This window comes from Salvelinus fontinalis, chromosome 23 (assembly GCF_029448725.1).
Source record: "Salvelinus fontinalis isolate EN_2023a chromosome 23, ASM2944872v1, whole genome shotgun sequence".
Taxonomy (NCBI): Eukaryota; Metazoa; Chordata; class Actinopteri; order Salmoniformes; family Salmonidae; genus Salvelinus; species Salvelinus fontinalis.
In genome coordinates this window covers 1,439,944-1,453,793 of record NC_074687.1, presented here as the reverse complement: position 1 = coordinate 1,453,793, position 13,850 = coordinate 1,439,944, and the positions used below count along the sequence as shown (strand labels likewise).

Genomic DNA, 13,850 nt, shown 5'->3' with positions numbered 1-13,850 from the left:
CCGCCCCTCCACTCTAACCACTAGTCTACCTGCCGCCCCTCCACTCTAACCACTAGACTACCTGCCGCCCCTCCACTCTAACCACTAGGCTACCTGCCACCTCTACACTCTAACCACTAGACTACCTGCCTCCTCTACACTCTAACCACTAGACTACCTGCTGCCCCTCCACTCTAACCACTAGGCTACCTGCTGCCCCTCCACTCTAACCACTAGGCTACCTGCTGTCCCTTCACTCTAACCACTAGACTACCTGCTGCCCCTCCACTCTAACCACTAGGCTACCTGCTGCCCCTCCACTCTAACCACTAGTCTACCTGCCGCCCCTCCACTCTAACCACTAGACTACCTGCCGCCCCTCCACTCTAACCACTAGGCTACCTGCCACCTCTACACTCTAACCACTAGACTACCTGCCTCCTCTACACTCTAACCACTAGACTACCTGCTGCCCCTCCACTCTAACCACTAGACTACCTGCTGCCCCTCCACTCTAACCACTAGTCTACCTGCTGCCCCTCCACTCTAACCACTAGACTACCTGCCTCCTCTACACTCTAACCACTAGACTACCTGCTGCCCCTCCACTCTAACCACTAGACTACCTGCTGCCCCTCCACTCTAACCACTAGTCTACCTGCTGCCCCTCCACTCTATCCACTAGGCTACCTGCTGCCCCTCCACTCTAACCACTAGTCTACCTGCTGCCCCTCCACTCTAACCACTAGACTACCTGCCGCCCCTCCACTCTAACCACTAGGCTACCTGCCACCTCTACACTCTAACCACTAGACTACCTGCCTCCTCTACACTCTAAACACTAGACTACCTGCCGCCCCTCCACTCTAACCACTAGGCTACCTGCCTCCTCTACACTCTAACCACTAGGCTACCTGCCTCCTCTACACTCTAACCACTAGACTACCTGCCGCCCCTACACTCTAACCACCAGACTACCTGCCGCCCCTACACTCTAACCACTAGGCTACCTGCCGTCCCTACACTCTAACCACCAGACTACCTGCCGCCCCTACACTCTAACCACTAGGCTACCCTGCCTCCCCTACACTCTAACCACTAGGCTACCTGCCGCCCCTACGCTCTAACCACTAGACTACCTGCTGTCCCTACGCTCTAACCACTAGGCTACCTGCCCCCCCTCCACTCTAACCACTAGGCTACCTGCCGCCCCTCCACTCTAACCACTAGACTACCTGCTGCCCCTCCACTCTAACCACTAGGCTACCTGCTGCCCCTCCACTCTAACCGCTAGACTACCTGCTGCCCCTCTACGCTAACCGCTAGGCTACCTGCTGCCCCTCTACTCTAACCACTAGGCTACCTGCTGCCCCTCCACTCTAACCACTAGGCTACCTGCTGTCCCTTCACTCTAACCACTAGACTACCTGCTGCCCCTCCACTCTAACCACTAGACTACCTGCTGCCCCTCCACTCTAACCACTAGACTACCTGCTGCCCCTCCACTCTAACCACTAGACTACCTGCTGCCCCTCCACTCTAACCACTAGGCTACCTGCTGCCCCTCCACTCTAACCACTAGTCTACCTGCCGCCCCTCCACTCTAACCACTAGACTACCTGCCGCCCCTCCACTCTAACCACTAGGCTACCTGCCACCTCTACACTCTAACCACTAGACTACCTGCCTCCTCTACACTCTAACCACTAGACTACCTGCTGCCCCTCCACTCTAACCACTAGACTACCTGCTGCCCCTCCACTCTAACCACTAGTCTACCTGCTGCCCCTTCACTCTAACCACTAGGCTACCTGCCTCCTCTACACTCTAACCACTAGACTACCTGCTGCCCCTCCACTCTAACCACTAGACTACCTGCTGCCCCTCCACTCTAACCACTAGTCTACCTGCTGCCCCTCCACTCTATCTACTAGGCTACCTGCTGCCCCTCCACTCTAACCACTAGTCTACCTGCTGCCCCTCCACTCTAACCACTAGACTACCTGCCGCCCCTCCACTCTAACCACTAGGCTACCTGCCACCTCTACACTCTAACCACTAGACTACCTGCCCCCCCTCCACTCTAACCACTAGGCTACCTGCCGCCCCTCCACTCTAACCACTAGACTACCTGCTGCCCCTCCACTCTAACCACTAGGCTACCTGCTGCCCCTCCACTCTAACCACTAGGCTACCTGCCCCCCCTACACTCTAACCACTAGGCTACCTGCCTCCTCTACACTCTAACCACTAGACTACCTGCCGTCCCTACACTCTAACCACTAGGCTACCTGCCGCCGCTACACTCTAACCACTAGGCTACCTGCCTCCTCTACACTCTAACCACTAGGATACCTGCCACCCCTAAACTCTAACCACTAGGCTACCTGCCGTCCCTACACTGTAAACCACTAGGCTACCTGCCGTCCCTACACTCTAACCACTAGACTACCTGCCGTCCCTACACTCTAACCACTAGGCTACCTGCCTCCTCTACACTCTAACCACTAGGATACCTGCCACCCCTAAACTCTAACCACTAGGCTACCTGCCGTCCCTACACTGTAAACCACTAGGCTACCTGCCGTCCCTACACTAACCACTAGGCTACCTGCCGCCCCTACACTCTAACCACTAGGCTACCTGTCGCCCCTACACTCTAACCACTAGGCTACCTGCCGCCCCTACACTCTAACCACTAGGCTACCTGCCTTCCCTACACTCTAACCACTAGGCTACCTGTCTCCCCTACACTCTAACCACTAGGCTACCTGCCGTCCCTACATTCTAACCACTAGACTACCTGCTGCCCCTCCACTCTAACCACTAGGCTACCTGCTGCCCCTCCACTCTAACCACTAGGCTACCTGCTGCCCCTCCACTCTAACCACTAGGCTACCTGCTGCCCCTCCACTCTAACCACTAGGCTACCTGCTGCCCCTCTACTCTAACCACTAGGCTACCTGCTGCCCCTCTACTCTAACCACTAGGCTACCTGCCGCCCCTACACTCTAACCACTAGGCTACCTGCCCCCCCTCCACTCTAACCACTAGGCTACCTGCCGCCCCTCCACTCTAACCACTAGGCGACAAGCCGCCCCTACACTCTAACCACTAGACTACCTGACGTCCCTACACTCTAACCACTAGGCTACCTGCCTTCCCTACACTCTAACCACTAGGCTACCTGTCTCCCCTACACTCTAACCACTAGGCTACCTGCCGTCCCTACACTCTTACCACCAGACTACCTGCCGCCCCTACACTCTAACCACTAGGCTACCCTGCCTCCCCTACACTCTAACCACTAGGCTACCTGCCGCCCCTACGCTCTAACCACTAGGCTACCTGCCGCCCCTACACTCTAACCACAAGGCTACCTGCCCCCCCTCCACTCTAACCACTAGGCTACCTGCCGCCCCTCCACTCTAACCACTAGGCGACAAGCCGCCCCTACACTCTAACCACTAGGCTACCTGCCCCCCCTACACTCTAACCACTAGGCTACCTGCCGCCGCTACACTCTAACCACTAGGCTACCTGCCTCCTCTACACTCTAACCACTAGACTACCTGCCGTCCCTACACTCTAACCACTAGGCTACCTGCCTTCCCTACACTCTAACCACTAGGCTACCTGTCTCCCCTACACTCTAACCACTAGGCTACCTGCCGTCCCTACACTCTAACCACCAGACTACCTGCCGCCCCTACAATCTAACCACTAGGCTACCTGCCTCCTCTACACTCTAACCACTAGACTACCTGCCGCCCCTACACTCTAACCACCAGACTACCTGCCGCCCCTACACTCTAACCACCAGGCTACCTGCCGTCCCTACACTCTAACCACCAGACTACCTGCCGCCCCTACACTCTAACCACTAGGCTACCCTGCCTCCCCTACACTCTAACCACTAGGCTACCTGCCGCCCCTACGCTCTAACCACTAGACTACCTGCTGTCCCTACACTCTAACCACTAGGCTACCTGCCGTCCCTACACTCTAACCACTAGACTACCTGCCGCCCCTACACTCTAACCACTAGACTACCTGCCCCCCCTCCACTCTAACCACTAGGCTACCTGCCCCCCCTCCACTCTAACCACTAGGCTACCTGCCGCCCCTCCACTCTAACCACTAGACTACCTGCTGCCCCTCCACTCTAACCACTAGGCTACCTGCTGCCCCTCCACTCTAACCGCTAGACTACCTGCTGCCCCTCTACTCTAACCGCTAGGCTACCTGCTGCCCCTCTACTCTAACCACTAGGCTACCTGCTGCCCCTCCACTCTAACCACTAGGCTACCTGCTGTCCATTCACTCTAACCACTAGACTACCTGCTGCCCCTCCACTCTAACCACTAGACTACCTGCTGCCCCTCCACTCTAACCACTAGACTACCTGCTGCCCCTCCACTCTAACCACTAGACTACCTGCTGCCCCTCCACTCTAACCACTAGGCTACCTGCTGCCCCTCCACTCTAACCACTAGTCTACCTGCCGCCCCTCCACTCTAACCACTAGACTACCTGCCGCCCCTCCACTCTAACCACTAGGCTACCTGCCACCTCTACACTCTAACCACTAGACTACCTGCCTCCTCTACACTCTAACCACTAGACTACCTGCTGCCCCTCCACTCTAACCACTAGTCTACCTGCTGCCCCTTCACTCTAACCACTAGACTACCTGCCTCCTCTACACTCTAACCACTAGACTACCTGCTGCCCCTCCACTCTAACCACTAGACTACCTGCTGCCCCTCCACTCTAACCACTAGTCTACCTGCTGCCCCTCCACTCTATCCACTAGGCTACCTGCTGCCCCTCCACTCTAACCACTAGTCTACCTGCTGCCCCTCCACTCTAACCACTAGACTACCTGCCGCCCCTCCACTCTAACCACTAGGCTACCTGCCACCTCTACACTCTAACCACTAGACTACCTGCCTCCTCTACACTCTAACCACTAGACTACCTGCTGCCCCTCCACTCTAACCACTAGTCTACCTGCTGCCCCTTCACTCTAACCACTAGACTACCTGCCTAATCTACACTCTAACCACTAGACTACCTGCTGCCCCTCCACTCTAACCACTAGACTACCTGCTGCCCCTCCACTCTAACCACTAGTCTACCTGCTGCCCCTCCACTCTATCCACTAGGCTACCTGCTGCCCCTCCACTCTAACCACTAGTCTACCTGCTGCCCCTCCACTCTAACCACTAGACTACCTGCCGCCCCTCCACTCTAACCACTAGGCTACCTGCCACCTCTACACTCTAACCACTAGACTACCTGCCTCCTCTACACTCTAACCACTAGACTACCTGCCGCCCCTCCACTCTAACCACTAGGCTACCTGCCTCCTCTACACTCTAACCACTAGGCTACCTGCTGCCCCTCCACTCTAACCACTAGACTACCTGCTGCCCCTCCACTCTAACCACTAGACTACCTGCTGCCCCTCCACTCTAACCACTAGGCTACCTGCCTCCTCTACACTCTAACCACTAGGCTACCTGCTGCCCCTCCACTCTAACCACTAGGCTACCCTGCCTCCCCTACACTCTAACCACTAGACTACCTGCTGCCCCTCCACTCTAACCACTAGACTACCTGCTGCCCCTCCACTCTAACCACTAGTCTACCTGCTGCCCCTTCACTCTAACCACTAGGCTACCTGCCTCCTCTACACTCTAACCACTAGACTACCTGCTGCCCCTCCACTCTAACCACTAGACTACCTGCTGCCCCTCCACTCTAACCACTAGTCTACCTGCTGCCCCTCCACTCTATCCACTAGGCTACCTGCTGCCCCTCCACTCTAACCACTAGTCTACCTGCTGCCCCTCCACTCTAACCACTAGACTACCTGCCGCCCCTCCACTCTAACCACTAGGCTACCTGCCACCTCTACACTCTAACCACTAGACTACCTGCCTCCTCTACACTCTAACCAATAGACTACCTGCCGCCCCTCCACTCTAACCACTAGGCTACCTGCCTCCTCTACACTCTAACCACTAGACTACCTGCCTTCCCTACACTCTAACCACTAGACTACCTGCCACCTCTACACTCTAACCACTAGGCTACCTGCCGCCTCTACACTCTAACCACTAGGCTACCTGCCGTCCCTACACTCTAACCACTAGACTACCTGCCGTCCCTACGCTCTAACCACTAGGCTACCTGCCACCTCTACACTCTAACCACTAGGCTACCTGCCGCCCCTACACTCTAACCACTAGGCTACCTGCCGCCCCTACACTCTAACCACTAGGCTACCTGCCACCCCTACACTCTAACCACTAGACTACCTGCCACCCCTACACTCTAACCACTAGGCTACCTGCCACCCCTACACTCTAACCACTAGACTACCTGCCACCTCTACACTCTAACCACTAGACTACCTGCCACCTCTACACTCTAACCACTAGACTACCTGCCCCCCCTCCACTCTAACCACTAGGCTACCTGCCACCTCTACACTCTAACCACTAGGCGACAAGCCACCCCTACACTCTAACCACTAGGCTACCTGCCCCCCCTACACTCTAACCACTAGGCTACCTGCCGCCGCTACACTCTAACCACTAGGCTACCTGCCTCCTCTACACTCTAACCACTAGACTACCTGCCGTCCCTACACTCTAACCACTAGGCTACCTGCCTTCCCTACACTCTAACCACTAGGCTACCTGTCTCCCCTACACTCTAACCACTAGGCTACCTGCCGTCCCTACACTCTAACCACCAGACTACCTGCCGCCCCTACACTCTAACCACTAGGCTACCTGCCTCCTCTACACTCTAACCACTAGACTACCTGACGTCCCTACACTCTAACCACTAGGCTACCTGCCTTCCCTACACTCTAACCACTAGGCTACCTGTCTCCCCTACACTCTAACCACTAGGCTACCTGCCGTCCCTACACTCTTACCACCAGACTACCTGCCGCCCCTACACTCTAACCACTAGGCTACCCTGCCTCCCCTACACTCTAACCACTAGGCTACCTGCCGCCCCTACGCTCTAACCACTAGGCTACCTGCCGCCCCTACACTCTAACCACAAGGCTACCTGCCCCCCCTCCACTCTAACCACTAGGCTACCTGCCGCCCCTCCACTCTAACCACTAGGCGACAAGCCGCCCCTACACTCTAACCACTAGGCTACCTGCCCCCCCTACACTCTAACCACTAGGCTACCTGCCGCCGCTACACTCTAACCACTAGGCTACCTGCCTCCTCTACACTCTAACCACTAGACTACCTGCCGTCCCTACACTCTAACCACTAGGCTACCTGCCTTCCCTACACTCTAACCACTAGGCTACCTGTCTCCCCTACACTCTAACCACTAGGCTACCTGCCGTCCCTACACTCTAACCACCAGACTACCTGCCGCCCCTACAATCTAACCACTAGGCTACCTGCCTCCTCTACACTCTAACCACTAGACTACCTGCCGCCCCTACACTCTAACCACCAGACTACCTGCCGCCCCTACACTCTAACCACTAGGCTACCTGCCGTCCCTACACTCTAACCACCAGACTACCTGCCGCCCCTACACTCTAACCACTAGGCTACCCTGCCTCCCCTACACTCTAACCACTAGGCTACCTGCCGCCCCTACGCTCTAACCACTAGACTACCTGCTGTCCCTACACTCTAACAACTAGGCTACCTGCCCCCCCTCCACTCTAACCACTAGACTACCTGCCGCCCCTACACTCTAACCACTAGACTACCTGCCCCCCCTCCACTCTAACCACTAGGCTACCTGCCCCCCCTCCACTCTAACCACTAGGCTACCTGCCGCCCCTCCACTCTAACCACTAGACTACCTGCTGCCCCTCCACTCTAACCACTAGGCTACCTGATGCCCCTCCACTCTAACCGCTAGACTACCTGCTGCCCCTCTACTCTAACCGCTAGGCTACCTGCTGCCCCTCTACTCTAACCACTAGGCTACCTGCTGCCCCTCCACTCTAACCACTAGGCTACCTGCTGTCCCTTCACTCTAACCACTAGACTACCTGCTGCCCCTCCACTCTAACCACTAGACTACCTGCTGCCCCTCCACTCTAACCACTAGACTACCTGCTGCCCATCCACTCTAACCACTAGACTACCTGCTGCCCCTCCACTCTAACCACTAGGCTACCTGCCGCCCCTCCACTCTAACCACTAGACTACCTGCCGCCCCTCCACTCTAACCACTAGGCTACCTGCCACCTCTACACTCTAACCACTAGACTACCTGCCTCCTCTACACTCTAACCACTAGACTACCTGCTGCCCCTCCACTCTAACCACTAGACTACCTGCTGCCCCTCCACTCTAACCACTAGTCTACCTGCTGCCCCTTCACTCTAACCACTAGACTACCTGCCTCCTCTACACTCTAACCACTAGACTACCTGCTGCCCCTCCACTCTAACCACTAGACTACCTGCTGCCCCTCCACTCTAACCACTAGTCTACCTGCTGCCCCTCCACTCTATCCACTAGGCTACCTGCTGCCCCTCCACTCTAACCACTAGTCTACCTGCTGCCCCTCCACTCTAACCACTAGACTACCTGCCGCCCCTCCACTCTAACCACTAGGCTACCTGCCACCTCTACACTCTAACCACTAGACTACCTGCCTCCTCTACACTCTAACCACTAGACTACCTGCCGCCCCTCCACTCTAACCACTAGGCTACCTGCCTCCTCTACACTCTAACCACTAGGCTACCTGCTGCCCCTCCACTCTAACCACTAGACTACCTGCTGCCCCTCCACTCTAACCACTAGACTACCTGCTGCCCCTCCACTCTAACCACTAGTCTACCTGCCGCCCCTACACTCTAACCACCAGACTACCTGCCGCCCCTACACTCTAACCACTAGGCTACCTGCCGTCCCTACACTCTAACCACCAGACTACCTGCCGCCCCTACACTCTAACCACTAGGCTACCCTGCCTCCCCTACACTCTAACCACTAGACTACCTGCTGCCCCTCCACTCTAACCACTAGACTACCTGCCGCCCCTCCACTCTAACCACTAGGCTACCTGCCTCCTCTACACTCTAACCACTAGACTACCTGCCTTCCCTACACTCTAACCACTAGGCTACCTGCCGTCCCTACACTCTAACCACTAGGCTACCTGCCTCCTCTACACTCTAACCACTAGGATACCTGCCGTCCCTACACTCTAACCACTAGACTACCTGCCGTCCCTACGCTCTAACCACTAGGCTACCTGCCACCTCTACACTCTAACCACTAGGCTACCTGCCGCCCCTACACTCTAACCACTAGACTACCTGCTGCCCCTACACTCTAACCACTAGGCTACCTGCCTTCCCTACACTCTAACCACTAGGCTACCTGTCTCCCCTACACTCTAACCACTAGGATACCTGCCACCCCTACACTCTAACCACCAGGCTACCTGCCGCCTCTACACTCTAACCACTAGACTACCTGCCTTCCCTACACTCTAACCACTAGACTACCTGCCGCCCCTACACTCTAACCACTAGTCTACCTGCTGCCCCTCCACTCTAACCACTAGACTACCTGCCACCTCTACACTCTAACCACTAGACTACCTGCTGCCCCTCCACTCTAACCACTAGACTACCTGTCACCTCTACACTCTAACCACTAGACTACCTGCTGCCCCTCCACTCTAACCACTAGACTACCTGCCACCTCTACACTCTAACCACTAGACTACCTGCTGCCCCTCCACTCTAACCACTAGACTACCTGCCACCTCTACACTCTAACCACTAGACTACCTGCCGCCCCTACACTCTAACCACTAGGATACCTGCCACCCCTACACTCTAACCACCAGGCTACCTGCCGCCTCTACACTCTAACCACTAGACTACCTGCCTTCCCTACACTCTAACCACTAGACTACCTGCCTTCCCTACACTCTAACCACTAGACTACCTGCTGCCCCTACACTCTAACCACTAGGCTACCTGCCTTCCCTACACTCTAACCACTAGGCTACCTGTCTCCCCTACACTCTAACCACTAGGATACCTGCCACCCCTACACTCTAACCACTAGGCTACCTGCCTCCTCTACACTCTAACCACTAGACTACCTGCTGCCCCTCCACTCTAACCACTAGGCTACCTGCTAGTAAGAGAAAACGTAATTAGCGATACAGTGCCTTTGGAAAGTATGCAGTCTTTTTACACATTTTGTTACGTTACAGACTTATCCTAAAATTTATTTTTTAAATAAATCCACCGCTATCTACACACAATACCCCATAATGATAAAGCGAAAACAGGTTCATAGACATTTTTGCAAATGTATTAAAAATAAAAAACAGAAATACCTTATTTACATAAGTATTCAGACCGTTTGCTATGAGACTCCAAATTGAGCTCAGGTGCTTCCTGTTTCCATGGATTATCCTTGAGATGTTTCTACAACTTGATTGGAGTCCACCTGTGGTAAATTCAACTGATTGGACATGATTTGAAAAGGCACACACCTGTCTATATAAGGTCCCACAGTTGACAGTGCATGTCAGAGCAAAAACCAAGCCATGAGGTCAAAGGAATTGTCCATAGAGCTCCGAGACAGGATTGTGTCGAGGCACAGATCTGGGGAAGGGTACCAAAACATTTCTGAAGCATTGAAGGTCCAAGAACACAGTGGCCTCCATCATTGTTTTATTGAAGAAGTTTGGAACCACCAAGACTCTTCCTAGAGCTGGCCGCCCGGCCAAACTGAGCAATCGTGGGGAGAAGGGCTTTGGACAGGGAGGTGACCAAGAACCCAATGGTCATTTTGACAGAGCTCCAGAGTTCCTCTGTGGAGATGGAAGAACCTTTCAGAAGGACAACCATCTCTACACCACTCCACCAATCAGGCCTTTATGGTAGAGTGGCCAGACGGAAGCCACTCCTCAGTAAAAGGCACATGATTGCCCGCTTGGAGTTTGCCAAAAGGCACCTAAAGGACTCTGAGACCATGAGAAACAAGATTCTCTGGTCTGATGAAACCAATAGTGAACAGTTTGGCCTGAATGCCAAGCGTCACGTCTGGAGGAATCCTGGCACCAACCCTACGGTGAAGCATGATGGTGGGAGAATCATGCTGTGGGCGTGTTTTTCAGTGGCAGGGAGACTAGTCAGGATCGAGGCAAAGATGAACAGAGCAAAGTACAGAGAGATCCTTGATGAAAACCTGCTCCAGAGCCCTCAGGACCTCAGACTGGAGTAAAGGTTCACCTTCCAACAGGACAACGACCCTAAGCACACAGCCAAGACAACACAGGAGTTGCTTCAGGACAAGTCTCTGAATGTCCTTGAGTGGCCCAGCCAGAGCCTGGACTTGAACCCGATCGAACATCTCTGGAGAGACCTAAAAATAGCTGTGCAGCAACGCTCTCCATCCAACCTGACAGAGCTTGAGAGGAACTGCAGAGAAGAATGGGAGAAACTCCCCAAATACAGGTGTGCCAAGCTCGTAGCGTCATACCCAAGAAGACTTGAGACTGTAATCGCTGTCAAAGGTGCTTCAACAACGTACTGAGTAAAAGGTCTGAATAGTTATGTTAATGTGATTTTTGTGGGGTAATAAATTAGCACAAATTTCTAATAACCTGTTTTTGTGGGGTAGTGTGTATAGATTGAGGGGGAAAAACGATTTAATCAATTTTAGAATAAGGCCGTAACCTAATAAAATGTGAGAAAAGTAAAGGGGTCTGAATACTTTCCAAAGGGACTGTACAGCCTGATAATACCAGTGATGTTGTAAACCTAAACCAAAGAGGAACACGCTAAGCAACAATATGTTATGTTAACTACATGAAGTAGCTAAGTGAAAACATGCAATGTAGCCAAAAATTATAGGGTCCCCTAGGAAACACTTATCAACACTGTGGTTCCTACCCTGTCACAATAACTCCTCCCTGGCATATTCATTTGTTGTCATGTCAAATTGTATTCAAAGTGCCCACTATTATATTCTAACTATAGAATTAAAATCATCTTTATTTTCCACAAATTGCAATGCCAACATGTGTTTAAAAATAAGGTCTAGATTGTTTTGCCCATGTCGTGCAGCCCTACGTGGCAGAGTGGAAATGATCTCACATGAGTGCAGGAAATGCAGAAATTGATTTAAATGCTGAAAATAATTTTGTGTCAAAGTTTAATTGAACAGTATATAACGATCAGAATGAAGAAAGACTCATTGAAATCATTTAGAATGTACAGTCAGTATGTGTCGCCAACATTTTAAACTTGTATTATTCAAAAACATAGAATACCGTATAACCGTCTGATTAAAAAAACACACGATATGATATTTTGGCCATATCGTCCAGCCCTAATTTGATTTGAAGTGGGTCAGATCACGTGGACAGTGAGTAAAACTCCGATACATTGTGAGCCTCCTTTATTCGGCAATCCATAATGTTACATTAGTTCTTGTTAGAGATATCAGTTCAGCAGAAAAGTAATTCGTAAGCAGAACCACAAGGATAAAAGGCGAAACATTGAACCAGGCAGAGCCCCATAGACCCAGAGTTGGTTAGTAGCGAAGATACTGTAGATGGCTAGCTTTAAAAGCTCAACCATGACCCACATTTTTTTTTATTATTTTTTAACCTTTATTTTAACTAGGCAAGTCAGTTAAGAACAAACTATTATTTACAATGACGGCCCGCCCCGGTCAAACCCGGCGGCGCTATGGGACTCCCAATCACAGCCGGATGTGATGCAGCCAGGATTCGAACCAGGGACTGCAGTGACGCCTCTTGAACTGAGATGCAGTGTCTTCGCCACTCGGGAGCCCATAAGAAGATTAGTAGCTAGAAGCATAGCAAGGTAGTTTTGACATTGGAGAGATGAGCTCCTCATAATCAGCTTGCTAAGTAACGTTAGCGTTAGTTGGCTAGCTAGCTAGCGCTAGTTTACAGTGAGATGAATCATACTCTAAACTAGTTAGCTAGCATCATCTAAATTAGCTAACAATCAAGATAGCAAGTAGACAGCTTTCCTACCTTTAAAAGCAGATCCTTCGAAACATACTGTGAACGTAAACAAACGCTTTCTGTAACCTTAAAAAAAAAACGAATGAAACATATGCATAATATTTATTAAATTCCTTTTGATGATCCTAAACACTTCATCACAAAAGGATTCAAAACTGTAAACTTTACCTCTAACATGAAAACAGAGGAACCATGCAGACGCTGCAATGTAGAAAGAAAACAAGAGGATCACTTCACACGCAGACAGCGCCACCGTGTGGCCGGAGGAGTAGTCTCCTCTAGTTTAGTGGATGGTGAGCATGTCCAGCAGGCGCCACAGATCTACCACAGAATTGACTGTTAATGGTTCTACCACAGAGTTGACTGTTTTTGGTTCTACCACAGGAGCCAGATAATTCTCAGAATGTACAAGGAGTGGGTGTGTCTAAAGCAGTGGGTGTGTCTAAAGCAGTGGGTGTGTCTAAAGCAGTGGGTGTGTCTAAAGCAGTGGGCATGTTGGAAGGAGTGGGTGTGTCTAAAGCAGTGGGTGTGTCTAAAGCAGTGGGCGTGTTGGAAGGAGTGGGCGTGTTAGGAGTGGGCGTGTCTAAAGCAGTGGGCATGTTGGAAGGAGTGGGCGTGTCTAAAGCAGAGGGCGTGTCGGAAGGAGTGGGCGTGTCTAAAGCAGTGGGCATGTTGGAAGGAGTGGGCGTGTTGGAAGGAGTGGGCGTGTCTAAAGCAGAGGGCGTGTTGGAAGGAGTGGGCGTGTCTAAAGCGGTGGGCGTGTTGGAAGGAGTGGGCGTGTTGGAAGGAGTGGGCGTGTCTAAAGCAGTGGGCGTGTTGGAAGG

General features: G+C 52.7%; 1 protein-coding gene across 1 annotated transcript in view; it reads right to left on the bottom strand.

Annotated features, from left to right (window-relative positions):
* LOC129821558 (rootletin-like) overlaps positions 1-13,218 on the bottom strand; it is a 98,976-nt gene extending 85,758 nt beyond the window's left edge. Inside the window, exon 1 of the mRNA XM_055879220.1 lies at positions 13,036-13,218. The gene's annotated coding sequence lies outside the window, so the exon portion shown is untranslated. The remainder of the gene's footprint in view (positions 1-13,035) is intronic.
* Positions 13,219-13,850: the final 632 nt, after the last annotated feature.